Raw genomic sequence first — 26,678 nt, forward strand, 5'->3', positions numbered from 1 at the left:
AAGTCTTTAAGTGTAAGATCTTTAGACATCTCCTTAAAGAAATAGTCTAAAGTATCCTCAGAAGGGCTTAGAGCCACTATATCGTTAACGTGGCATAAAAGAATAGCTCGTTCTTCTATTCTTTTAATTTTATTATATTTATAAAAGGTAAAAAGTCCGTTATCATATTCAGAGACCCGGTAACCTAGTTTAGTTAATATCTTAACTAGGTAATTATACCAGAGTCTAGGACTTTATTTCAACCCGTACAAAGCTTTATTAAGCTTATAGAGTATTATATAATTATTATTTTTATTATTTTCTAAGCTATCTTCTCTCTCGAAGCCTGTAGGTTATATAGCGTATATCAGGGTATCTATATCAGCATAAACGAACGCGTTTTTAACGTCGAACTGCCTGAATTTCCAGCCGCGTGATACGCCTAGTATTAAAGCTAGTTTATAGCTTTCTGGCCGGCAGGTAGTTAAAAAGGTTTCTAGATAATTAAGACCTAGAAGCTAATTAAACCCCTGAATAACCCACCAAGCCTTATATTAAATAGCTTCGCTGGAGCTATTATATTTAATTCTAAAGACCCAACGACCTCCTAGTACGTGGTAGTCTTCTTTTATTTTATTATAATTATTAGGCGTATTTTTTATATTTATTAAGTCCCAGGTCTTTCTCTTTTCGAGTTCTGATATTTCTGCTACCATCGCGTCTATCCATTTATCTTTATCTAGGCAGTTTATAGCCTGTTTATAGGTAGCTGGTTCGTTAATTAAATTCATAGTTAAAAGAAATGGGGAATTTTCTTAAAACTATAGGTTTCCAAGTATTATATCTTTTATATAATATAGTAAGTGCGCACTATTATCATAGGATATTAAATCCTTATAGTCCGGTTTTAATGTTTCTAAAGGTATTTAGACTTCTAGCCTAGTACTCTGGCTACTATTATTATTAGCCGGGCTATAGTTGATATTATTATTATTATTCTCTTCTTCAGGTTAAATAGACTCAACAGAATGTTTCGAAACGCGTAAAGGAATATTTTATAAAAATTAACCGGTATTTTCACTAAAAGTGATTCCTTTATTATACTTAACGGGTTAATAAGGCCCGCGGTTAGAAACCTGATTATTATATACCTAAGTATTAATATAAGGAGGGAGGTTATTATTATTTTTAGGCGTATAGTTATTATTATAGTTATCTAAAGAAGAGTAAAGAAACCAATTCTCTAAGATATAAACGTCTCGAAACTAACCAGTCTTTCTAGTTACTAGGTTATAAACCTTATAGTTATAGTCATTAAAACCTATTAAAGCACCTCGAAGTGCCCTTATATCTAGTTTCTTTATATTCGGGTCGTTGTTTTTATAATAAATAATAGAACCCTAAACCCGTATATTATTAATATTAGGTTTCTGACCTTATAAAAGCTTAAAGGGACTCTTATATTCAAGAGCTGAATTAGGTGATCTGTTATATATATGAACAGCTAAGAGAAAAGCTTTACCCTAAAGGTATCGAGGCAGCCCTAAGTAGAAAAGAAGAGCTCGAACCTTTTCTATTATAGTTCTTATAACTCGTTTAATAGAGCCTTAAGCTTTATAAGTGTACGGTGGCTTTATATTATGCTTTACACCTACAAAAAGGCGTTAAAAAAGGCGTTATTAAATTCTTTTCCACTATCAGTATCTACTTCTTTAATAAAGAAGTGATATTTATTATTATTATTATTTTCCACCTAAGCTTTCTACTCTTTTATAGCTATAACTACCATCGTTTCAGACTTATCTAAGAGCAGTTATGCCCACAGAAACCGGGTAGAACGGTCTAGTATAAACAAAATCCAACGCTTCTTATTATAAAAAAGAGGTTCGATAGGACCGCAGAGATCCATATAAACCTTTTCTAAATATAAAAAGTCCTTATATTTATTAACTGAATCTTTATTCGTAAGTATAATAGACTTACTCTTCTTACAGGCATCATAGCTCTGTATTTCGGTTAACTCTTCGTTAGTTATATTATAATCTTTTTTAAGAGTATTAGTATAAAGACTTTTTAAGGCAATAGGGTTAACATAACCTATCCTGTTATGCCATAGCGTTATGTTTTTAGTTATAGAAGTAGTCCTTTAACGGTTATTACGGTCTCTTTGTTTATAAAGCTCTTCTTAAGGTTAAAGAGGTTAAGGCTTCTTTGTTATATTATTTCTTTGTTAAGGTTTAACTAACCCCTTTCTTATATTTCTTTGTTTATTTTATTTCTTTGAAACTTATTCTTTAAACCTCTAAAACCTCTTTATTCTAGTTAAGTCTTAAGACTGTTCTTTAGGTAAAATACCTTTTTATAATAGTTTCTTTATGTTTTTTCCAGTATTTATTATATTTATTTTCTAAGACTTAACCCCCCCGTATAATAGTGCCCGTGCTACAGCCTAGTATAGCCCGTTATAAAGCAGAGCCGTTATATAAAGAAAGAGGGGCTCTTTATTATTAAATAATAAGAGCTTTTTGTTTCTAGTAAGACCGCGAGCTTCACTATTAAGACGAGAGAGACTAATAATATTTATGCCTATTTCTAGCATATAAAGGCACTCTTTTAAAAGCAGAAGCTTTCCAGTATCCCTGAATTTTATAACATAGTCTCCTTCACCTTATATCTTTATTTCCTTTACCTAACCCTAACAAACAGTTCTCTCTTTAGAATTATAAGTAGAAAAGAGTCTTTTATTTATAATAATATACGCCGTAGCCCCGCTATCTACACAGAAATTCAGATCTAATTTAATACTATTTTCTGCTTATATTTTATAAATCTTTTCCACTAACTAATCTATATTAAGGTCAGTATTATTTATATCTTTATTCTTAGAAGAGATAATAAATACCTAATCTATATCCATTAAATCCTATATAAAAGGATTAGGACGGTCTAGAAGAGGAAACGGAGGAGGGAGGACGTCTTTAAAAATAACGCCGGCCTCTTCGTTTTTATTATCGTCTTCCTATTCTTTTTCCTTTTCTTTTTCCTATAACTAATCTTACGGTTAATCCTGCTACTGATTCTATTAATCTATAATCATATTAACCGTAGCAGACTCGTCGTTCTCCTCCTCTAAAAACGTATCTAAGGCGTGCTATTCCTTTACCTTTAGTACGAGGTTTATTATACGTTTCTCTTTTCGAGAGAGACGCGTATTTCCACCTCCTTTCTTTTCCTTATCCTTTTAAGAGGACTAGGATTTATTTACCCTATTCTAGGTATTTTTCCTTAATCCTGAATTATCCTTTATTACCCAGTTCTTAGGTGCTTTTTCAGGATAGAGAAAGTAGCAGTTAGTCGGCGTATAGCCAGGCTTCTTATAGTTCTTATAGAATAAACCCTTAGTCTTCTTCCAGGGTTTCTTATTATTATTCTTCTATAATTTCGAACCTTATATAAGGAGGGTATTCGACGGCTAATCGACCTTTCTTAAAGCGTCTATTAATTCCGCTATTAATTTATCCAGTATATAACTAGTGATATCGTGACGGAGAGCTTAAGTTATTTACCCTACTATAGATTCGTACCTCTCGTCAAGACTATTAAGAATCCAGGCGAAGATCACCTTATCAGAAAAGGATATACCTCTTTAATTTAAGGTAAGCAGTCTCTCTTATATTTTATATAAATACACTTCGAGATTAGGGAATTTAGAAGGCGAGAGGTTAAAAAAAGAAGTCAGGACGATATAGTTGGTCTGGAATCCCTTTACTTTATATAAATCCTTTAGTTTTTCCTATACTTTTAAAGCTTCGTTTATTCCTTAAACCTAGGTTAAGGGACCGTCTAAAAGAGCAGAGAGTATATCTCTAGCTGCCTTTAGAGACTCCTCCTTCTGTTCTGCAGAAGGATTTACTAGAAGGGGCTTTATAACGTCTTTAATATATTTTCCTTTACGAGCAAAGTAAGCGTGCATTCCTATAGTCTAGTTTTAATAGTCTGTGCTGCCCTGGAGCTTCCGGACGGAAATTTCTTTGCTAGTCTCTTATTAAGCCATTTTCAAGCAGCAGAACGATATTTTTTATTAATTATTTAGGTCAGAATTAACTAAGTTATTTAACGATTTATTTTTATTATTTTCTTTATTGCTTTTTCTTTATTACGTTATCGATAAAGGATAGAAATAAAGAATACCGAGCTAAAGGTCTGATTCTGATTAGCCTAGCTTCGAAAAGTGGGTCTAAAAGTGGGTCCAAACGGTAAAGCTATTTATAGATCTCGCGGCGCGAAGAAAAGCGATGCTCGTATAAAGCGAATAATAGGATTTCTATAGGCGGACTTTTTGCTAAAAGCTTATATACCACGTTACGATATCCTGTTATTATAGGCAGTGCGGTAGGTTAAGTGGCTTAATTAATATAGCTATTATTCGTGGATACATAATAGCTCTTATATTTAATCCACGTATTCGTTATTCTTCTTTTTTAAAAAGTCCCTTTATAAATAAAGGAATAGTATATCCGATCGTGATAAAGAGTCTTATTCCGATCGTGTAGTTCTTCCCGGTCAGGAGGAGCTTGGCACAGCTCTTGGCAACCGTATTAGGAAGAACAAAGAGCTTTGAACCGTGGTATCGGAACGAACGGTTCGAATCGATTAGCTGTCTTCGGGAGATAAAGGGATTTCGTACGGTCGGAGATAAGGATCTGCGACCGGGGGAGGATAAAGGGATGGCCTGAAAAGGCAGGTAGGAGTCTTTTTGGTATTTTTGCGTGGCCTGAAAAGGCGGGAGTCTTTTTGGTATTTCGAGTAGAATAATAGGGTAGAAAAGAGTAGATTTCCTTCTTTGCTAACCTGGGCTCATAACCTTTTAATAAATTGGGCTACGAGTAGTAGGCTGTACGCGCGGAAGAGAGGAAAATCAAGCAAAAAGCTGTTAAATTCGTAGAATCGTAGGATTACTGCTTGTTACGCAAACGCGTAGTTATGTGTGTGTAGAACTGACTTCTGGGATTTCTTCCTGGATCCGGGGCTGGCAAAAGACCCTGAAAGATTGGGTGGCGACTGTTACGTTAACAGCCTACGCGACGGTTATCACGCCACGTTATTTGCTTAAGTAATAACCAAGATATCGTATTTACGATACCTAGTATATTTATATTATTATTACTTATTATAAGTATAATATTAATAATATAATTATAGGCAGAAGAATAAGGAGTATAAAGATATATATTTCTTTATACTAATCTATATATATTAATACTATTTATAAAGCATTTATAGCTTAATGATTAATATATAAGATTAGTAATATAAAATACGATAAGAGAAAAGGTCCATTGCGTAACGCAACGCAGTCTACCACGTAATAGTAAACTATTGTATAAGGTAAAAAGCTTATTTTAAGTCTACTGCGTAATATAGTATCCTTCTTTTCTTTATTCCTTTATCTATATATATATCTGCTTCTTCCCTCTCTCTTCCTCTCTTTCTTCTTTTCTAAGTTAGTAACTATATTCTTAATATATACGAAAGTTACCTACGATACCTAATATATCCTACTGGATTATCTTAAATCATTCACAGGCTATGAGCCCGGCAAGCTCTCCTTTCTTCCGCTCCTCTCGATAATAATCCTGTCTCGAAGCTCCTCTTAAAGACGATTCTTTTCCCAGAAAGCTTCCTGCTTTTCTAGCTAAGTTACTCTAGCTACTCTTCCAGCTACTCTTCTAGCTACTCTTCTAGAGTTACTCGATGATTCCTAGGTTAAAGGAAGAACCGAAGACGTTTCCCCCTTTCTTAGAACTTCCTAGGACTCTGTCTCTCTTTTTAGGACTTCCTGGAACTCGCCGACTCCTCCCACGACTAGTCCACCCTTCTTAGATCTTCTTAGGACCCGTTAGGACTTTATTTCTTTTCGTGGAATTTTCTAGAAGTTTTCCTAGATTTTCTAGGATTTCTTCTAGAATTCCCCTCGTTTTCCTGAATTTCCGGCCTTCCGGGATTCTCCCTGCCTTTAGGAAATTCCCCTTTTCCTAGGGCTATTCACTATCTTCGAGATTTCCCTCCTTTTCGTGTAAAAAGGCTTATTTTCGTAGTAGAAAACTTAAATCCGTTCGGATTTACTACCGCGGTTCGGCCCGCTTTTTCTAACTAATAATACCTTTTTCTAACCGATAGAGGTTTCGCCCGTTTTCCTGCCTCTTAGCACCTTTTCCTAACCGATAGAGGTTATCCTTTTCCTTTATTTTTAGCCGCGAACGAATAATACGAATAATCGATTCGAATAATCGATATAAAATAAGGAAAAAAGAGATTAAGTAAAAATAAGACTAGGGATTGAACGGGTAAAAAAGAGCTATAAGTATACTATTACGCTATTTACGTTATATCTTCCTACGTGGATTTATAAAGTGGCTCATAGAAATAGTTTAAATACTTAGCTATAGTTAAGTAGAAGTCTTTACTTAGATATTATCTACTATAATTAACCGTTTTATAAACTATTCTTAGTTCCTGATCTATTATCTATTACTCTATTTATAGAGTATATAAGAGGTCTTCCTTTTCCTTAAATATATTAGGAAGTAATAAGGAATAACAAAGATATAAAAGAAATCCTTTATCTCGAAACTTCGTGGTTATTAAGATTATATAACCTCAGTTATATCTTTTATAAGTGACTATTAAGATATACTTTTTCTTATTAAAGAAAGCTTTAAAGGAACTATAACTTTAAGCTATTTTCTTTATTATAAAAGGAAAGAGAAAAGACTTAATACTTAAGGCATACTTCCCTTTATTAAAAAAAGCTTTTAAGGAAATCATAGCTTCTCGCTATTTCTTATATTATTTAAAGTAAAAGAAGGAAAGAAGAGTCTTTATACTATAGTAGGTTCTTATCTATGTTTATAGTAGGAGTCTTAAACTTATAAAGATAACTAAACCTCTAATAGATATTTAATTTAGGCTACTCTATTATTATAAAAGAGTAATATAAAGGTTAAGACTTTTATATTCCTTTATAAGACCTAGCAGTTATAGATTATTCTTAACTGGATATCTTTCTGTATAAAGGTAAAGGAAATAATCGTGTAACTATACAAGCTCTTTATTATAGGGCCTGACTAGGGAGCCTAGACGGATTAATATCCGGGCTATTAAATAAGGCGAAATAAGGCGTTAAGTGGATATATAAAAATAATCCTGAAAGCAGTATATACCCATACCTACTTTATACGTACTATATTAGAAGTTTAGTGCCTAAACCATTAGAACACAGAACTCTGAAGGGCGCGTGTACTTCGTACAGGCAATTACAGCTCTATGGCCTCAGACTAACAGCAATACCACCTATGTCTTTATGAATAAACGTACCTAAAAGTGGTGTGTCCAGGTACTTATAATGGTCTACGTAGGTAGGTACGTTGCTACTTAGATAGTATATGTAAAATAGTATGGTACTTAGAGCTTTGGTGTTATAGCCATGGATCCACATCCAGCCATATTCTATAGCCCGGATATTAATCCGTCTAGGCTCCCTAGTCAGGCCCTTATTATATTATTCGACGAGTACCCTTTATAAGTCTATAACTTTATATATCGATATTAATCGATAAGTGGAACAAAGTCCGGGTATTACTATACTTCTTAATAAAGAGAAGTATTTAACGGTTATTACCTTACTTCTTAATAAAGGAAGTAGTTAAAAAGAAAAAAATCCTTAAAAAGAAAAGATATAAAAAGAATAAGGATGTTATAATAACTGTTTTAAAGCAAGATACCTCTGCTTTATTATATACCCTAAATAATACCCTAATACCTACTAGGTTAAGGGGAGTTAAGTTATAAACAGTTTAAAGGAAAAGTCCTTTAAAGGAGTATTAAGGCTCTAACTGTCGCTCCTATTTTCCTTAATAAAGAAAAGAGGTAATAAAGACTTTATGTCTTTCAGCCTGGCTCCTATTTTTCTTAATAAAGAAAAGGGGTAATAAAGACTTTATATATACCTCTTACTAAAAGAAGATAAATAAGGCTCTATATCTTTATCTATAAAGGGATTTAATATCTGAAGGAGATAAAAAGATTATAAATCTCGTCTCTATAAATTCAGAGTATAATATGACTTTACTGTCTTAAAAAACTATAACGTTTGGATAGTCCTGGTAATATTACCGGTGATTCTAATATTAGGATATTTATCCTATTTACTATACCTACCTAAAAAAGCTATGGATATTACGGAAGAAATAGAAGAGGTAAAACCTTCTATTATTTATAATAAACTTATTATAAAATCGGTTAATGAATTAAATAAAACGAAGTATTATCTTCGTGGCCTTATAATATCAAACAGAGTTACTGTTTCGATAGTGAAGTTACTTTACTTTTATCTAAAAAGGCATTAATTATATCTATTATATCCTATTAAGAGCAGAAGAGGGTATTAGGCTTATAGTATCAGAATATCTATAAAAAGCATAAAGCCTTAAGGAACTAAGAACATAATCCTTTTTACAGGACTACTTAGATCTATTCCTTTCTATAGCTAAGAAGTCTTCCTACCTTTTATAAGGAATAAAGAGACTTAATAATAATATTATTATTATATAACTCTTTAGATATATACTATATTTATATCTATAGCGGTTTTATTTAACCTTATAACTATCTACGTTAAAAGTCGAAGATTTCTATATCTTAAAAGGAATGAAGCAAAGAACGCTACCTTTAAAAATAGTCTAGGACTTATATATCCAATAATAGACCGGGTAGAAAACAGTAATATAAAAGCTAAGAAAAGCTTTTATTTAAAGGATTTATATTCTTAAAGTATAAAAGGTTAGGTTATTTAACCTAAGGCATTAGCAGTTTACTTAAAATACTCTTCTTCGCTAAAGGATAAATTATATCCAAAGAAGGGGTTAGAAATATAAGAACTGTATCGCTTAAAAGCAATTCGGGGCAGCGAAGTAGTCTCTTTACTAAGACGTCTTATTATAGACGTTCTACCTATAAAAGTCCCTTATACGCAGAAACCATATAGCTTAAGTTATAAGCTATGGTTAGTATAGTTATAAAGGTTAAGACCTAGCTTTCTATACAGGTTTAAAAAACAATACCTTTAGGGTAAAAGCTATTAAGCTTATCCTCTTAATTTAATTATAGTACTATAAATGCCTTTTAAATTAAAAAGCCTGATATTTCGAAGGAAAAGATTTTACTAGTCTATAACGTATTATATTATACAGACCTTAATCTTAGAAAATCAGAACTACGATTCTTATATAGTCTATAAATAGGCTTATATAACTATACGGAGTTCGGTTTCTATAAGAAATAATAACGAACTTAAAAGCGTATATATATAATAATCGGTTTATATATTATTATATAAATAACCAAAAGTCTTTAAAGCAGCGCAAGGAGTCTGATTAACTATTCTAAATTAGGAATAATAGACTATAACTTCCCCTTAAAAGCGGTCCAGCAAAAGAAAATTCCTTTATCCAAAAAAGACAAATCATAATAACACTAAAAGTTATTCAAAGGGCTATAACTTATAGCGGCATCAGGACTCCAACCAAGACTTAGTCTCTTATTATAAGACCCGCTGTATTAATAGAATCGTTAAAATTCCTCTATATATCTAAATATAGGAGGTAAAAGGGTATTTCTAAATTCCAGAGACCCTCTAGTTAATCTAGGAGTAGTGCTCCTATCTTTTTTCCAAAAAGGGAAGCTATAAGGACTTTATCTCTAAGTCCTAAGATCAGATTACGATCTAAAAGTAAGGCCTTACTATATTAATCAGAAGATACCCTTTAAGGAAGTCTTTAGCAGTTTATTATAGAGTATTTACTCTTTACTATAAATTATATACAAATATAAAAGGCGTGAAGAGGTCTTGTTAATTCGTGTTATAAGTCTCTAGGCTTCCTACCAGTGCTTAGTACGAGCTTATCACGTAAGCTATAGAGGCCTCTTATAAAGAGGTTCTAGAGGCTTACGTGTTAACTACTAGGTGGCTTCGTGTTTAGAGAAGGCTTATCGTGTATTCAGAATATAAGGGCTAGCTTAGAGTATATAGAGGGGGTAGTAGCCTTTATAGTAAGGCTACCTTATTTATAAAGGTCCCTTAGTTACTCCGAGAGGAGATTATATAACTAATACCTTCCTATTAAGTAGCACCCAGAGGTCTATAAGTAAAGACCTCTATACCTATATCTTCTTAAAGGAACTTAACGAATAATCTTAGTATAATACCCCCTCCCTTAGTCTACTAGTAGACCTCCTTATTCGTCTTATAATAGCTTCCTTTACTCCTTACTTAAATCCTATAATATTTTATTCATTCTCCCCTTCTATACGGGTATAACGACTATCGGAAGCTATTAGTAGACTTTAATTAAGCATTTTACTAATTATCCTCCTAGTAGGAACTCGCCTTTTATCGTAATATAGGCCCTAAACGCTATCCTCCTCCTAATCCTAAACCAGAATCTAAGAGCTCTAGACTTAGTAACCCGCCTTCTAATCCTAAAGAATCTAACGGTAACGCCGTTATAATAGCCTCCCGTCCTTTACCTCCTAATAGATAACCCCTAGGAATCCCTAGTCCTGCTACTATCGCTACTATACCGTCCTTATATCGTCTAGCAGAACGGTTCTAACCTCCGCTAGCTTATTATACTTAGGGAGAGTCCTTAAGAGCGGCTCGCCCTCCCTAAGTTAAGTATTCTAACCTATTATTAAGAACTCTAAAAGGGAAAGGAAAAGAGGCTTCCTTACCCCCGGCTAACCCTAGACCTCGAGCTTAGGTCCCACTTTATCCTTTAGTCGGGTATTATAACCCTTAGTAGGAGGATACTCCCGTTAAAGAGCTTACCGATAAATAATTAAAAGCTATCCTATTATAGATCGTTAGCCGAAAAGATTAGGAAAGATATAAAGAAAAGCTGCGTCGTCTATAATATAGAGAAGACCTAGATAACGATTATCCACTAGCTAACCGCCGGAAGCATCGTCGCCGTTAAGACTCCTTTTCGCCCCCTAGTTAAGGTTATTTATTATCGCTATAGCGCGAGCGTAATAATTAGGCTAAAGTTAATTACCCTAACCCGAGGTAGGATAATAAGTCCTACGATTAGTTCTAGACCTTCGTGGAGGAGCTATAAGAAAGGTTTAATTTAGATTATTCTTACTTTACTACTAAGAGGCAGAAAGTATACTTTACTAGTAGGTATCTCCTGCCTTTAATAAAGTCTAGGTAGTATACCTACTAGCGGAGAGTCTATAACCCTATAAAAGGGGGGAAGCCCGCTTAATAGGTCGATATTCGTAAATTCCTTACTAGCTAGCTAATAAACCACGATACTTATAAGATATTTATCACGGAATAGCTTTTTTTAGATTAATCTATATAACGCCCTAACTAGTTCTATAGCTAGTTCCTTAATCGACTAGACTCTTTGTTTAATAAAGTCTCCTTAGAGTTCCCCGATAAGTGGCGTATATAGCTTATTCTTATAAAGCTATAAAAGCCCCTTCACGATCAGATCACTATTAATAGCCTCCCTCGGGACTATAAGCACCTTAGTATTTTAGCTTATTAAGCTAAAGTTAATTTATCCCGGTTAATAAAGGTCGAGTTACTTACCTTTAGCCGCCCCTTAGCCTATTATCCAGCTTTCCGTTAAGGCGTAGCTACTAATAATAGCTCGCGATCCTCTTAGCCCTTTACCTTTGCCCCCGCCATACTATCCTCCTTTACCCTATCTACCTTTACTTCTACTTAGCCTTCTTTGAATAGTCCTCCTACTACCTTATTAACGGAGAGTCCCCCCTAAGACTCTACTAAACGCTAACCCCTCTTAGAAGTCGAATATTACTATTATTATTAGTTCGGTTATTATAAGTCTATATACCCTAAATTAGCTAATTCGGCTTTTATTAGCGCCTCCGCTTCTAATACGCCTAGTAATAATAATTATTAGCCGTATAATACTTATACTCCGCCTACCCGCTATATACCCCCGCCCTAGTCTAATCCTAATAATTAGTATATTAATTTAAAGAAGTAAGTTATTAGTTAGGTCTAAGCTAATAACCTACTAGTAGCCTCCTAGGATTAGTCCCCGCCTAGCTCGCCGTCCCTAGAAACTAGGACCCTTAAGACTAATCTCCTAATACGGTTAGGCGGTAATTAAAAATAATATCTCGTGTTTATAGATTATAGAGCCAGTATTAACCTTATTAACCGCCACGCCTTACCTCTAGGTATCCACCTAACTAGCCCCCTAGAGCGTCTAAATTAGGGACTTTCCGAAGTCGAAAAAGACACCTACGGTTTTATTACTTTATTTATTAAGGCCACCGATAATTAGGGCCATACTTATATATATTATACTTTATTTCGTATTATCGACCTTACTAAAGGTTCTTAAGTCCTTCTAGGTATCCCCTAGCTAACTTCCTATAATCCTTATATCGATTAGTCTGACCGCCTTTAGAATTTTTATATCGATAAAAAAGACTTTAGATTAGCTATTAATAAGAGAGGGATAGTCTAAAGTCCCAAAGAAATTAAAAAAGAAAGAAGACGCGCCCGCGTAATTATCCGATTAGTTAACTTAGTACTAACCCCCTAGGAGGATACCCTTTATATAGGCCGTGTTATTATTCCCGATTCCGACCTAATAGCCCGTTCTAATTCCGTTCTTACCCTAGCCTATTCTGATTACGTTTTACCCGAACCTAATATCCCCCTAGAGGACGTTACCTTTAACGCCCTCCCGAAGTTACCCGAGTCCTTTTTACCCGAATAGTATCGAGATTTTATAAACGTCTTTGATATCGTTAAGGCTAGTCGCCTCCCGCCGTACTATAAGTAGGACCACGCTATTAGGTTAGAAGACGGTTAGACTCTACCGTTTAGTCCTATCTATACCCTTACCGAAGAAGAGTTAGAGACTCTGCGATAGTATATTAAAGACGCTTTAGCTAAAGGTTAGATTCGAAACTCTATTAGCCCTGCTAATACCCCTATACTCTTTATCCTAAAGAAAGGAGGTAAGCTTCGTCTTTATATCGATTATAGAGGACTTAATAAGATTACTCGTAAGGATTATACCCCCCTCCCCTTTATTTATAAGATTTTAGATCGCTTATCTAAAGCGAAGGTATATACTAAGTTAGATTTAAAAGATACTTATTATAGGCTATATATAAAAGAAAGGGATAAGTGGAAAATTATATTTCGGACTAAGTATAGTTACTTTAAGTATTTAGTTATACTCTTTAGACTTTATAATACCCCTATTAGTTTTTAGCGATATATTAATAAGGTACTATATAGTCTTATAGGTATTATTTATATTATTTACTTAGATAATATTTTAATTTATAGTTCGGATAAGGAGACCCACCGCGTATATATATACGAGGTCCTTTAGAGGTTAAGAGATTAGTCTTTATACGCGAACCCGGAAAAGTATATCTTTAAGTATTAGGAAGTAGAGTTTCTTAGTTTTATTTATAAGCCTAATAGTGTCTATATAGACCCTATACGGGTAGAAGCTATTCGCGAATAGGAGGAGCCTAATTCTATTAATAAGGTATAAGTTTTTATTAGTTTTATTAGGTTTTACCGCCGCTTTATTAAGGGGTACTCTAAGATAGCTAGGCCACTTACCGACTTATTAAAAGGGGGTGGTTAGCTAGGGGTCTTTACCCTTTCCGATAAATAAAGAGCGTTTTTCGAGAAACTCCGAGATACGTTCTAAGACGCCCCCGTCCTCCGCTATTTCGACCCCCGTCTTCCTATTCGAATTAAGCTAGACGTCTTTAACTTCGTAATTAGTATAGTTATTAGCTAGCTAGCGGACCGTACTTAGCGACCCGTTACGTTTTTCTTTTATAAGTTTCGAGGAGCTAAGTTAAACTACCTAACCTCTAATACTAAGCTTATAGCTATTTATAAAGCATTCCGTTATTAGCGTTACTATATAGCCTATACCTAGACCCTAGTCGAAGTCCTTACTAACTATTTAAATTATCGCTACCTTTTAAATAAGCCTTATATTAAGGTATAGTATACCCGCTAATTAGAGGAATTAGCTATTTATAATTTCGAAATTCGCTACCGTCTAGGCGTCCAGAACCCTGCTAATAGACTATCCTAAAAGCCCTAACACGCCGCTAACCCCGCTAAAATCGATTAAGAAAGGCGCCGTTTAGTTAAAGATTTTATAAAGAAGTTCGTCGTTAGCCTCCTAAAGCTCGCTAATAGGGAGAAGCCTACTCTACTAAGTCTAAGGGAGGAAGTTATTAAAGCATAGAAAGATAACCCTTTTTATTCTACTAATAATAAACTACCCACCTAATAGGCTCGGGACGCTAATAGCGTGGTCTATTTTCGCGATCGTCTTTTTATCCCCGACGAGTCCGGTCTTCGAGAAGCAGTTATATAAGCCCTTCACGACGCCCCTACTACTAGCCATTATAGTATAGGTAGAACCAATAAGCGTATTTCTAACACCTTCTTCTAGGAGTTTATATCCTAGGATATTAAGAAGTTTATCCCGAGTTATCCTATCTATTAGCGTACTAAGCCTAGGCACTATAAACCCTATAGCCGCCTTACTAGTTTGCCTATTCTAAGCCGTCCTTTTTAAGAGATTTTTATTAACTTTATTACTAGCCTCCCCCCGGTTACCTACTAGGGTAAAAAGAGAGATATAGTATTAGTTATTATTTACTATCTAACTAAGTATACCCTATATATCCCTTATAGTAGTGGATTATTAGTAAACAGGCTCGCCGACCTCCTATAGTTATACGTTTTTAGTACTTTTAGTCTCCTTAATAGGATTATCTCCGATTAGGGCTCCCTTTTTATTAGTAAGTTTTAGACCACCCTTTATCGTCGTCTTAGTATTAACCGCCGGTTATCTACTACCTTCTATCCCTAGACTAACGGTTAGACGGAACGTTAGAATTAGAACTTAGAATACTACCTTTAATCCTATTATTACCTCTAGTAGGACGACTAGGTAAAAAAGCTATCCCTCGCTTAGTTTATATATAATATAGCCTGGTATCCCGCTATTAGCTAGACTCCCGCCTTCGCCCTTATAGGATTTAACCCCTAAGGTCCTAATAAGATTAAGTTACCTAAGTCCGGAGAAGTCCGCGCTGCCTAAGCCGAATAGCGTGCCGACCACCTAATATAAAACCGTTAAGCTATATAAGTCCTTATCCAGCGCGCGTAAAGGACCTATAAACGTTATTATAATACCGGTCACACCTACCAGCACTTCTAAGTAGGTAACTACGTATTGCTTTCTTCGAAGAATATTAAGTAAGGTCGGCTAAGTTATAAAATTTCCGATAAATACCTTAGTCCCTTTAAAGTTATTAGTATAGTAGGTAACCACGGGTTAGCCTACCGGTTAGAACTCCCTTTATCTATAAAGATTTATAGCGTCTTCCCTATTTCGCTTTTAGAACCTTAGGTCTCTCGTAATAGTTAGCCTCTACCCGTCCCTATAAAAGTTAATATCGAGCCTTAAGAGTCGGATAAGTATAAAGTCGAAAAAATCCTTAGTCACTATTATAATAGAAAACGCCGCGAGTACCTTATTAAGTAAGCGGACTATATATTCGAAGATTATACTTACGAGCCTAAGAGTCACCTACCGGACTCCCTCTTAGAATAGTACTATAGTTAAACACCGTATTAAGTCAGTTAGTCGTTATTAGTATAGGTCTGCTATATAGTGGCGCCTTAGTTAATTATTAGTATCGTTATACTCTAGAAAAAAACAAAAAAAAAAAAAAGTTATTCCCGTCGTTTATAGTATAGCACTTATAGTTCCTATTACCGCCTATCCCCCTTACTGCTTATCCTCCTACTCCGCCCGCTATACCAGGTACTCTAGACTATACGTAATCCTCTAGGCATAGTCGGATATTTTATCCCGCCAGTCTTACTTAACCTAAGCCTTTTTCTCCCCCTCCTTAGCGACCCTCTGCTTAGCACGGCGCCTCTTATTAGCCTTATCTTTCAACCCGTCCTTATTCTCTTCCTTAAACTCCGATAGAGCCTTACGGAGCTTGGTTTAGTTAGTTAATGCTTTGACCTGTTATATAGTTAGCAGCGCCTCTATGGTATAGTGGTGGTACACCTAGCACACGGTCAGAGGACCGGGTCGGTTCGAATCCGGCTAAAGGCGCACGCAAAAGAGGGAACCCGTTCCTTTTTTACGCTACTCGGATCCTATTCTAGGGGGCCCTTATCTGCCTTAGCATATACGATAAGGGTTAAATAGGGGGCCCGTTAAACCCACCTTCCGCCCGGCTTCGCTAGTCGATAACAGGTGCCACGGGGGAGTTGGTCGCCCTACCGTGGAAAACAAGAAGACGGTACCGCGCTGTCCCTGAGCGCGTGAGTAAAATACGCGGCGTCCCTTCCACGATACGGAGGCAGCCTTTTACGCTATTATATAAGCGTTCTGCGTAGGCACGTAGCCCGCGTTAGCTCCACCTATAGCCATAGAACAGGGAAGCTTAGGAGCTTTAAACCCTAGGAAGCGCATATATAAGTCGCCCGTAAGTGGGCCCGCGGGGTTAGCCCTAGGGCACACAGAAGGCGCACAAAAACCAACCAAGACAATCACGCGCGCGCCGTTAATCGAGCATGTAGTCGGCTTTAAAGCCGCTACGGGTAAAAAAAAGCATTATAGGCTTCCTAGAATAGAAGCCACGAGTTTCGGATATATATCGAGTCACTACCGGGGTCGTTAAGGTCCTAACGCGGCACTAAGCCTTAAAAGAGGGGAGTATAGGGGTTTTTATCTAAGTCTTATACTAGTTCCCTAAGTCTTATACTACGGTTTTCCCCCCTATAGGCATTAGAGAAGGACCGTATAGTCAGAATTCTGGCTCCTAGTATATATATAGGATAGCGGAGTAAGAACCAATAAATAAATAACATAAATAGTTAGCAGCAGTAGGGCACTACGTTCCAGATTCGATATACCCGTTTATAGTTAGTTAAACCGCCGTCCTCGATAGCCTTAAGCAGTATCTTCTATAGGCCGGTGGCGGCCCGAGCAGCGGAGACTAAGAGCTGGTTTCCTTTTTATTAGCACCCACCTAGTGGTCTATTAGAGCAGCAGACTTATAACTTAGTAATACTTTAATTTACGCACCTAATAGCGTTAGCATTTAAACGAAGCTACGATACTATCGCGGTAGGCCGCGAATTTAATATCCCCCGACTCTTATTATCCAGCTCTAGTTCTAACTATTAGCGAGCATATCGGCTATATAGTGTTATAACGTCCAGGCCGTTAACCTCCTCCTATATAACACGAGGCTCGGGAGCCTCCTTCGCCACGTTATTATCGTTATTATAGGTGGTATTATAGTGGCTACCCGCACTATTATTATTATCGCTAATAGCATCGTTATCGTTAGTATCGGTTATAGCGGTATCACCGCCCGTACCCGCGGCATTATCCTTATAGTGCTTATTATTATATCCTCTATTAGCACCACTTATTATAATATTAACGTCCTCCTATATACTCGATTAATTAACACTATTACTAGTATTGTTATTACCTACCCCGTGGGACTTTTTGATGGCCTTGGCCACCTTACGGGCTTTCTTCTTAGCTAGCTTACGGGCCGCCTTAGCGGCCTTACTCTTAATATTACTAACGTTAGGTATTATAACTTTCACGATATTAGTAACGGTCACGTATAGGGCACTATCACGGCACTTATATTAAGGGACGTTTAAGGCCGATATTATTATTATATAAGAAACTGTCTCTATATTAGTTCTATCTATCACTTCCTACTACCCGGCCGCCAGGAACGAATTCGAATCCGATAACCGACTCCGCGAAGTCGATAAGAGACTTTAAGCTGTATATACAGCTTTATGCTACTAGCAGGGAATTAACTTATATATATGGTTATCTATCGATAAAAAATTATAAAGACGGACGATAACGGAAAAGAAGAAGAAAAATAATAAAGTTAGGAGTTAACGAAAAGTTCTTATAGATAAGTTAGGAGTTGCCTGTGGGTGCCTGGCAGCCTGATCTCTCGTGGAGTTAGCCTTATTTATATCTTATAACTTCCCGCTTTAGAAGCACCTTCTCTTTTTATATGTTATAAGTTATGATTATAGGCCTCTAGTAGGCAAAGGAATATTATATGAGTTATTTAAAGATTAGACGATGAGTTAGAAGTTTATAATAGAATCCTTTAGAATAGTTCTTAGTGGTGGTCTCTTTACTATTATAGGGTCTTTATATTATTAGCCTCTAGTTAGGTTCTCTTAGGATAATCCTCTTTATTAAGCCACTTTATTCTTTATAATCACGTTTATCTATATAGTGTTAAGAGGAATCTTTATATTCATAAGCTTTATTCCGTTTTCTTTTTATTTCTTACTTTTATCTCTTATTCTTTAAGGGCTTGTCTGGAACGACCGTAAGTCCTACTATTCCGACCGTAATTAGTGGGCCAATAACGTGACGTCCGATCCCCCTAAGTATCACACCCAATTTGTATATAGAAGTTGAGTAGGTACATACAATCACCATAGGTACATATATACCGCCTATCGTGTCACTTCCCTTATCTTATTAACTATTATAATTTTCCTAGGTATATAGGTATATAGGTTGTACGTTATAGTAGAGGTATAAAGTACCTTGGTTATAATTACAGAGTAGTTAAACGAAGTAGGTAGTTGTATGGAAAAGTAGTTGTACGAAGCAGTTGTACGAAGTAGTTATACAAAGTAGTTGTACGAAGTAGTTGTATAAAGTAGTTGTACGAAGTAGTTGTACGAAGTAGTTGTACGAAGTAGTTATACGAAGTAGTTGTACGAAGTAGTTGTATGAAGTATATACGGTACTTTGCGTTATCGCGTAGACCCACTAAGACCCACTAATTACGGTCGGAATAGTAGGACTTACGGTCGTTCTAGTTAAGCCCTTCTTTAATACTTACTTTAGGAGTGGTGTTATTCTATAGGTGGTATAAAAAGAGGTTCCTAGATTAGGCGGAGTTTTTTATATAGAAGAGTAGCCGGGCTAAGGGAGTCGTTCTTTTTTATCACCTCTAGACCTCTATTACTCCTAAGGGCAGGAGTTAAAGAAAGGAGGGGTAATCTATAAAAGGCGTGAAGAGGTCTTATTAATTCGTGTTAGAAGTCTCTAGGCTTCCTACCAGTGCTTAGTATAAGCTTATCGCGTAAGCTATAAACGCCTCTTATAAAGAGGTTCTAAAGGCTTACGTGTTAACTACTAGGTGGCTTCGTGTTTAGACAAGGCTTATCGTGTATTCAGAATACAAGAGCTAGCTTAGAGTATATAGAGGGGGTGGTAGCCTTTATAGTAAGGCTACCTTATTTATGAAGGTCCCTTAGTTACTCCGAGAGGAGATTATATAACTAATACCTTCCTGTTAAGTGGCACCCAGAGGTCTATAAGTAGAGACCTCTATGCCTATATCTTCTTAAAGGAACTTAACGAATAATCTTAGCATAATACCCCCTCCCTTAGTCTACTAGTAGACCTCCTTATTCGTCTTATGATAGCTTCCTTTACTCTTTACTTAAATCCTATAATAATAAACCAGCTATCTAAAGCGAAGCCTATAAAAGGCCGAATAAATTATAAAGAATAAAGGCTATAGAAGCTAAGATTCGAGGAAAAACCTGGAATACCTCGTATATTATATATACTATAATATCTCCTAAAGAGGATATAACGCTGCCTATATACCTAAAGGGGGGTAGTAGGTCTATAAGATATATTAAATGCGTTTATACCGGAAAGCCAATATAAAGGCCCGGTGGGTTATATATATAGTTTTAAAAACGGGCACTTTCATGTCTTAAAACTATAATTAATCACCTATAAAGCATATAGCTATACGTTAACCTGTATCCTTAGAATTTATCTCGGTTAGATACTATACAGCTATAATTTACTATAAACTCAAACAGCGAGTATACGCAAAGCAGCTAATGTACGCTATACAGTATATATATACTAAAATAGATATTAAGTTATCTATATAGCCTAATAGTCTTTATAACTATTAGGCTTAAAGCCGTTATTACAGGCCAAAAGACAAGGCATTATTAGGGCTGTAAAAGCCCGTATCACTAGCATTAATTCCTAATAGAATTCCTAACATTCTAAGGAATATAATATTATATAAAGTGAAGCTGCATAAAATATTATAAGTCCTGCGAGAAAAAGACTTAATAATAAGTTATATACTTATAAAAGGCTCTATCTCTATCCATAGGGAGGTTTAGAAGACCAATTCAGGCTATTAAACTACTATTGATTCCGAAAGGAAGGTATAAGCCTATACTACCTAAAGGTTATAGTAGCATATAACTCAAGTCTTTAACGGCATATATCCCTATTACTACTTAAAGAATACTTTATTTCCTTTTATAAAAAGAAGTATATAAGGCCGATATAAAATATATTAACAGGAAATAGGTGCCTTACTTTACCCAGTAATGCAAAATAGACTAATATCAGTATATACAGTATCTATATACTAGGTATTAAAGTAACCCGTTAAAAGACCATTTTATAGCTTTAAAAAGAGGGCTAAGGCAAAATCCTATGCTGATATAGTCTGTATAAGACGTATATATATATATATATTTCGTTACTACCTAAGAAGTTCTTACTATCTATACTCAAGAGGATCTTATTTCGGATTCCGGTATAGAAAAGCCAATTAACCTTCTATTATCTTATAAGATCACGAGGGGGCTAACAGATTTACTTAATCCCTAAAAATTCATAAACATATTAACAGATAATATAATAGCTGTTAGTATTCTAATAGAAATATAATAACCGTATATTTAATACGGTATTATCATTATAACCAGGGCTATTAACTATATAACATAAGACCATAACTGGTATATGAGTATTTCTAACTAAACTCGCAGAGTTACAAGCTTATATTAATAACTTATATCATTAAATATACAAGGCTAGTAAATCAGGAGAGTAGTGGGTTTTTCACCTTTCTAGGTTTTCCCACTATATAGATTTTTAACCTTTTTCCTATTATAAAAAGCTTACTGGGTTTTTCACTATATTATTTTCCCACATTTCAACCTAGAAGGGTTTTACCCAAATTATAGGGTTTTTACCTAGGTATAAGGATTTTTAAACTTTTTGCCTATCTTAAAAAGTCTCAGGATCTCTTACTCAGATTATAAGAGATTTACCTCGGAAGTAGGTTTTTACCTATATAGGGTTACCCTATAGGTTTTCCTAGTATTATACTTAGAGTATTTTCTCTCTATTATAAGGGTTTTTGCCTAAGTTAAAGAATTATCTGCCTTTTAAGGCGATTTCTTAGATTAAAGAGGGGTTTTTAAAATACTTTTTTCACCTATAGTATGCATAAAATACTATAGACTTATTCTTTGTATAAAAGAAAGAAAGTCGAAAAGAAGAGCTCTAATACACTTGTTAGTAGCTATTAATTTAGTAATAAATCCTATCTAAGCTAGATTGTCTGGCTTACGAGGGGGTGTTAATATCTGCTATTAATAACTATTATATAATTATAGGCAGAAGAATAAGGAGCATAAAGATATATATTTCTTTATACTAATCTATATATATTAATAATATTAATAAAGCATTTATGGCTTGATTATTAATATATAAGATTAGTAATATAAAATACGAGAAGAGCAAAAGTCTATTGCATAACGCAACGCAGTCTACCACGTAATAGTAAACTATTGCGTAAGGTAAAAAGCTTATATTAAGTCTACTACGTAATGCAGAAAGCTTATATTAAGTCTACTGCGTAATACAGTATCCTTCTTTTCTTTATTCCTTTATCTATATATATCTACTTCTTCACTCTCTCTTCCTCTCTTTCTTCTTTTCTAAGTTAGTAACTATCCTCTTAATATATACGAAAGTTACCTACGATAACTAATATATCCTACTGGATTATCTTAAATCATTCACACTTCTTAGTGGTATCTTCGGCCTAACTACCTTAAAAGTATAGAAGTTGAAGAATTATAATAAAAGTAAAGTCCGTAGACTTTAGTTAAGGAAAGAATATTATAGAAAAGGCTTAATACCTTAGAATCGCAGAGTAGTCATAGTATATTTATTAACTAAATACTAACTTTAAACTAAGACTTAAACTTAAAGAATTAAACTATATCCCTTAACGCGCGTACAAGACAGGTTCGGACCTATAGTCCGTGCATGGCTATGGGTCCGACTATATACCGATTAGTCTATAATTATCTTATTATATATACAATAAGAGGCTTATTTTTATATTAATTAATTAACTACTAACTGCCTCTATCTACTACTACTATTACTCCTATTATAACTACTTAATCACACTATTAGTATTAGACTATCCACTTATAGTATCGGAATCGGTTTATATACGATTCGCTACTAAACGGTTTCCACCACGACCTTACCTGTATCCTCTTACCCTTATACTATACACCCATCGTAGGCGCCCTTAACTTCCTCCTCTCCTATACTACGGCTATAGTTATTATTATTATTATTATTATTATTCCTATTATTATTATTATTATGCCTTTATAGTGTAGTGGTGGTGCACCTAGTATATAATATCGGTGACTAGGTCGGTTCGAATCCGGCTAGCGGCGTGTATAAAAAAAGAACCCCTTTTCTTTTTTATGCTACTCGGAACCTATTCTTAGGCCTTTATCTGCCTTAGCACGTAGATAAGAGTTAAACAGGGGGCCTATTAGACCCACCTTCCGCCCGGCTTCGCTAGTCGATAATAGGTGCTATAAGGGAGTTAGTTACCCTGCTATTAGAAAAGAGTACCACTATTTGCAGCCGCCCTGTCTAGTATTTGCAGCCCCCTCTATCCTATTTCGGAAGGTTACGCGAGTCCGCGTAGTAGTCTGCATACGCCACTATCTTGGCTGCATATATCACCTACCGGTACGTACCCTGGATCACGACAAATTTTCATGGTGTTAAGACTGCCGCTGTTCACTATGACTTTTCTCTGATGCTCTGTACTATAAAATCACTGCTATTTTTCGATCATTTTCATTATCTTTAAGTATCTTAGAATACCCGATATCCTTTACCTGTCTAAGAGTAGTAGAAAAGGTGGTTTCTGATAAACTGATATTACTAAGCGAGGCTGAGCTGATAGTAGGTGTGGGGTATTAGTGGGGCCATAGTTGACCTAAGGGTTGGTGTGGGTTATTGTCTGGTTATACGTGTTAGGTTAGCTGACTAGTCACTTTTTTGCCTTTAAGGCATTATGTAAATAAATAGCGGGGTAAATAATAGAGGGGTAAAGGGTAAAGAAAAGGATATAAAGCAGGGAATAATACGAAGTTCGACCAGGAAATAACTCGGAAACGATTCGGAAACGAATTAGCATTAGCTCCTAATAGCCTTCTATTCGGAATTTTAACCAGACAGCGAGATCTAGCAAAGCGAAGACCTGCCGATACCAGAGAGTACGGGAGACGACTTTCATAATTTAAGGTTTTATCAGAATAAAGCCTAACGACCGCACCTCTATAGACTTTATCCAAGTCGCCGGCTAGACTAAGATATAATCCAGAGGAATTAAGTATAGCAGGTATATATATACTATACGTATTATAGTATTACTATTTATTAATATATAATAGATCCGGTCTATCGTTATAGATACCATAGTCTTAATCTCGGCCGCTATATAAAGAAATAGCAGACTTGCTCTAGGGTCTCGGGCTGTTAAAGTCTCTCGTGTCTTATATATAGCAGGACTCCCTAAGATGCCTTAAACTTCTAGTAATAGGGTAGCTATTATTATTCCCGCGGATATTCTAACTAAGGAAGAGAAGAATACTCTATAGAAGATCGTAAGTTTATATACTTTATTAGATATATATTATACTTTTACTAATATTTATTTCTAGATTTAGTATAAGATCGCATAAAAACACCCTCCCTTTCTAGTAATAAGTACTGCACTTAGAGACGCCCCTATTATACGGTATACATACACGTGCTAGGGGGGCAAGGCGTGTTAATATCTTCTAGAATTCGAATTCCTCTATAGCTCCGTTACTTCAGAACTTCTTAATTAAATAAGTGATAGGAGGTCGGAGGTAAAAGAGCTTACACTATAAAAAAAAGCCTTAGGGTAAGAGGATTATATTATATTAATACTCGATAATAACTAAATCTAGTATAGATAGGCTTAAGTAGTCGCCGGCAGGTTTAGTCGAAATAATGCTTATCTAAACCAGTAACCCACGTGTACCCTAGAGGTGAACTCTAGTATATATCACGTAGGTCTTTACTTCCAAAATACTATATATATTTTATTAATATCTTATTTATTAAAGCATCTTACCGATTTCTAATAACATTATATACGCTATCGAAGCTGGATACTATTAGAGCAGTCTCCACGCTATTTCTTTACTACTATACCATCTAAGATCTTCTCCTTCCTTGACCTTATTAAATAAACGCTTGATCTAGTAATAAACGGGGTCTTATCTAATCCTGATAAGAAGTGCTATTTTTTCACGATAAATCGTAGAAAACGAAAGACCTATGGCACGTTATTTATATGATAAATCTAAAAGTACTCGGAAATTATTCAGAAACATTTTAGGAACGATTTGGATAATTCTCTTTATCTATATACTAATATATATTATAGATGAAATTCACGTTAGGGGCCCTGCCGAAATTCAAAGACGAAAGTGTGGTGTTACTTTTCGATTTTTTATCCCACGTGACTTCGAAACAACACTATAGATTATTATAACCTTATATAGTGTTTATTCTTATCCTCCTCCGTCGCCTTTAAAACCACCACCTTCGGTAATAAATAGTATTATAAGAGTGCTCGCTAAAATCAATAAGCTAAATACGATATTAGGCATTTTCCTAAAGTCTAACGAACTTAAGGAATTTATTTCAGAGTTTAAGGGAAAATTAATTATGGATATTTATGCGAGTCTTGCTAATACTAACTACCTCCGATATATTATTCGTAAGCAACAGATTATTCTTTTCCCTTAAGGTAGCCGGAGTATTGCTCTCGCTATAAAGCAGATAAAAAAGGCTAATTAACGGATATATATAAGTAATTTAATATAAATTATTATAATATTTTACTAAATAAAAGACTTTAGTATATTCAGCACTTATACTAATCTGAGTATAACTATATAGTGATTTGCTTTTTCTATAAGCAGGCAAAATTATAGAAATTCCCGGAGATAACGACGTTTATAGTGGACGCCAACTATAAACACGTTAAGGGTATTAAGTAAAAAGAAATTATTTAGGCCTGGTATAGCTATAATTCCGAATAAAGTATATAATTAAATTGTTTCTGAATCGTTTCTGAAGTATTTCTAATCCACCCTAGTTCTTCCTCTAGTAAGGTGCTATATAAACTCCGAGATAACCGATATATATCTTTATATATTCCGAGAGGTCTTCCGTATCCTAAAGGATAAATACGTAGTATAAGTCTAGTGGAAATATATCCATAGGACTGGTCTTCTTAGGGTGATATTCGATTAAGGACTGCCGGTTATTTAAGGATTCGGAAAATACCTCTAGCAGAAATACCGGCTAAATAAGACCTAGGAAGCTTAAGTATTATACTGCCTTCGACTCTGTAAAGTTTATTTCTGGCGCGGAGTTAAGTCGATTATCGGTCGAGATCGTGAAAAAGGTAAAGGCTCACTTTACGCGATTATAATAAGCCTCCTAGTATGCTAGAGTAAGGAGGATTATAATAATCTTTATAATACGATTACTAGTAGGTTTAACTAGGAAACGATTCGGAAATAATTTAGAGACTCTCGAGCTTTATTTTATAATACTAACCTGATTATTAGAGAGGTTTCCTGAATACCGTGACTAGGCATCTTATAAACGACTCCTATATATCGCTGCGGGATTCTGTTAAGCTGCGTCGAATATTTCTTTCGAGGATTAGGCATTAATCCCTAGCTTAACTAATATAGTTAAGGTTATGCATTAAGCCTTATATGCCTGGACTAGGCGCTATATATAAATCCTGGAGGTTATTAATAGGTGAGTTCTGGAAATAAATAAGTGAGTATTTTTACTAAAATTAATAGGTATCGGGATTATAACTAGAATCTTATCTTACGGGATTTTACGAGTCGCTTACTTTAGATCCCCACTTTATAGCGGGATACTAGTATTAAGGGTCGGCTTAATTAGCTATTAAGTCGAAGAAGTAAGTGATATAATTTACTTTCCTTTAAAATATAGTTAATTAATAAAATTCTATTTTAGAAAGGAAATAGCGTGAGAGAGATAAGGATAGAGAGGAGGGTATTCGTGAACGGTCACGAAGTCGCCACTCCTTGAATTTAGCTACGAGTCGCTTATATTCTAGGTTACTACTCGATCCTCCCGAAGACTTTAGGGTATAGATGCCTGATAATATAGAGTCGGATACTCGAAGTTCTCCAGCAAAAAGTATAAGAAGTGTATTATTAAGTAGGGTTCCAAGGGCCTCACACAGTCAGCGATAATCAAGACCTCTTAATACACAGAGTCTTTATAGGCAGGCCACTTTAACCTAAAGTCAAGTCA

General features: G+C 35.1%; 1 non-coding gene across 1 annotated transcript; it reads left to right on the plus strand.

Annotated features, from left to right (window-relative positions):
• Positions 1–16,140: 16,140 nt before the first annotated feature.
• ACRALDRAFT_t239 lies at positions 16,141–16,214 on the plus strand. The gene has a single exon. It is a non-coding gene; the product is annotated as a tRNA-OTHER (tRNA).
• The last annotated feature ends 10,464 nt before the right edge of the window (positions 16,215–26,678 follow it).

This window comes from Sodiomyces alcalophilus (assembly GCF_042370955.1).
Source record: "Sodiomyces alcalophilus JCM 7366 unplaced genomic scaffold ACRALscaffold_7, whole genome shotgun sequence".
Classification (NCBI taxonomy): domain Eukaryota; kingdom Fungi; phylum Ascomycota; class Sordariomycetes; order Glomerellales; family Plectosphaerellaceae; genus Sodiomyces; species Sodiomyces alcalophilus.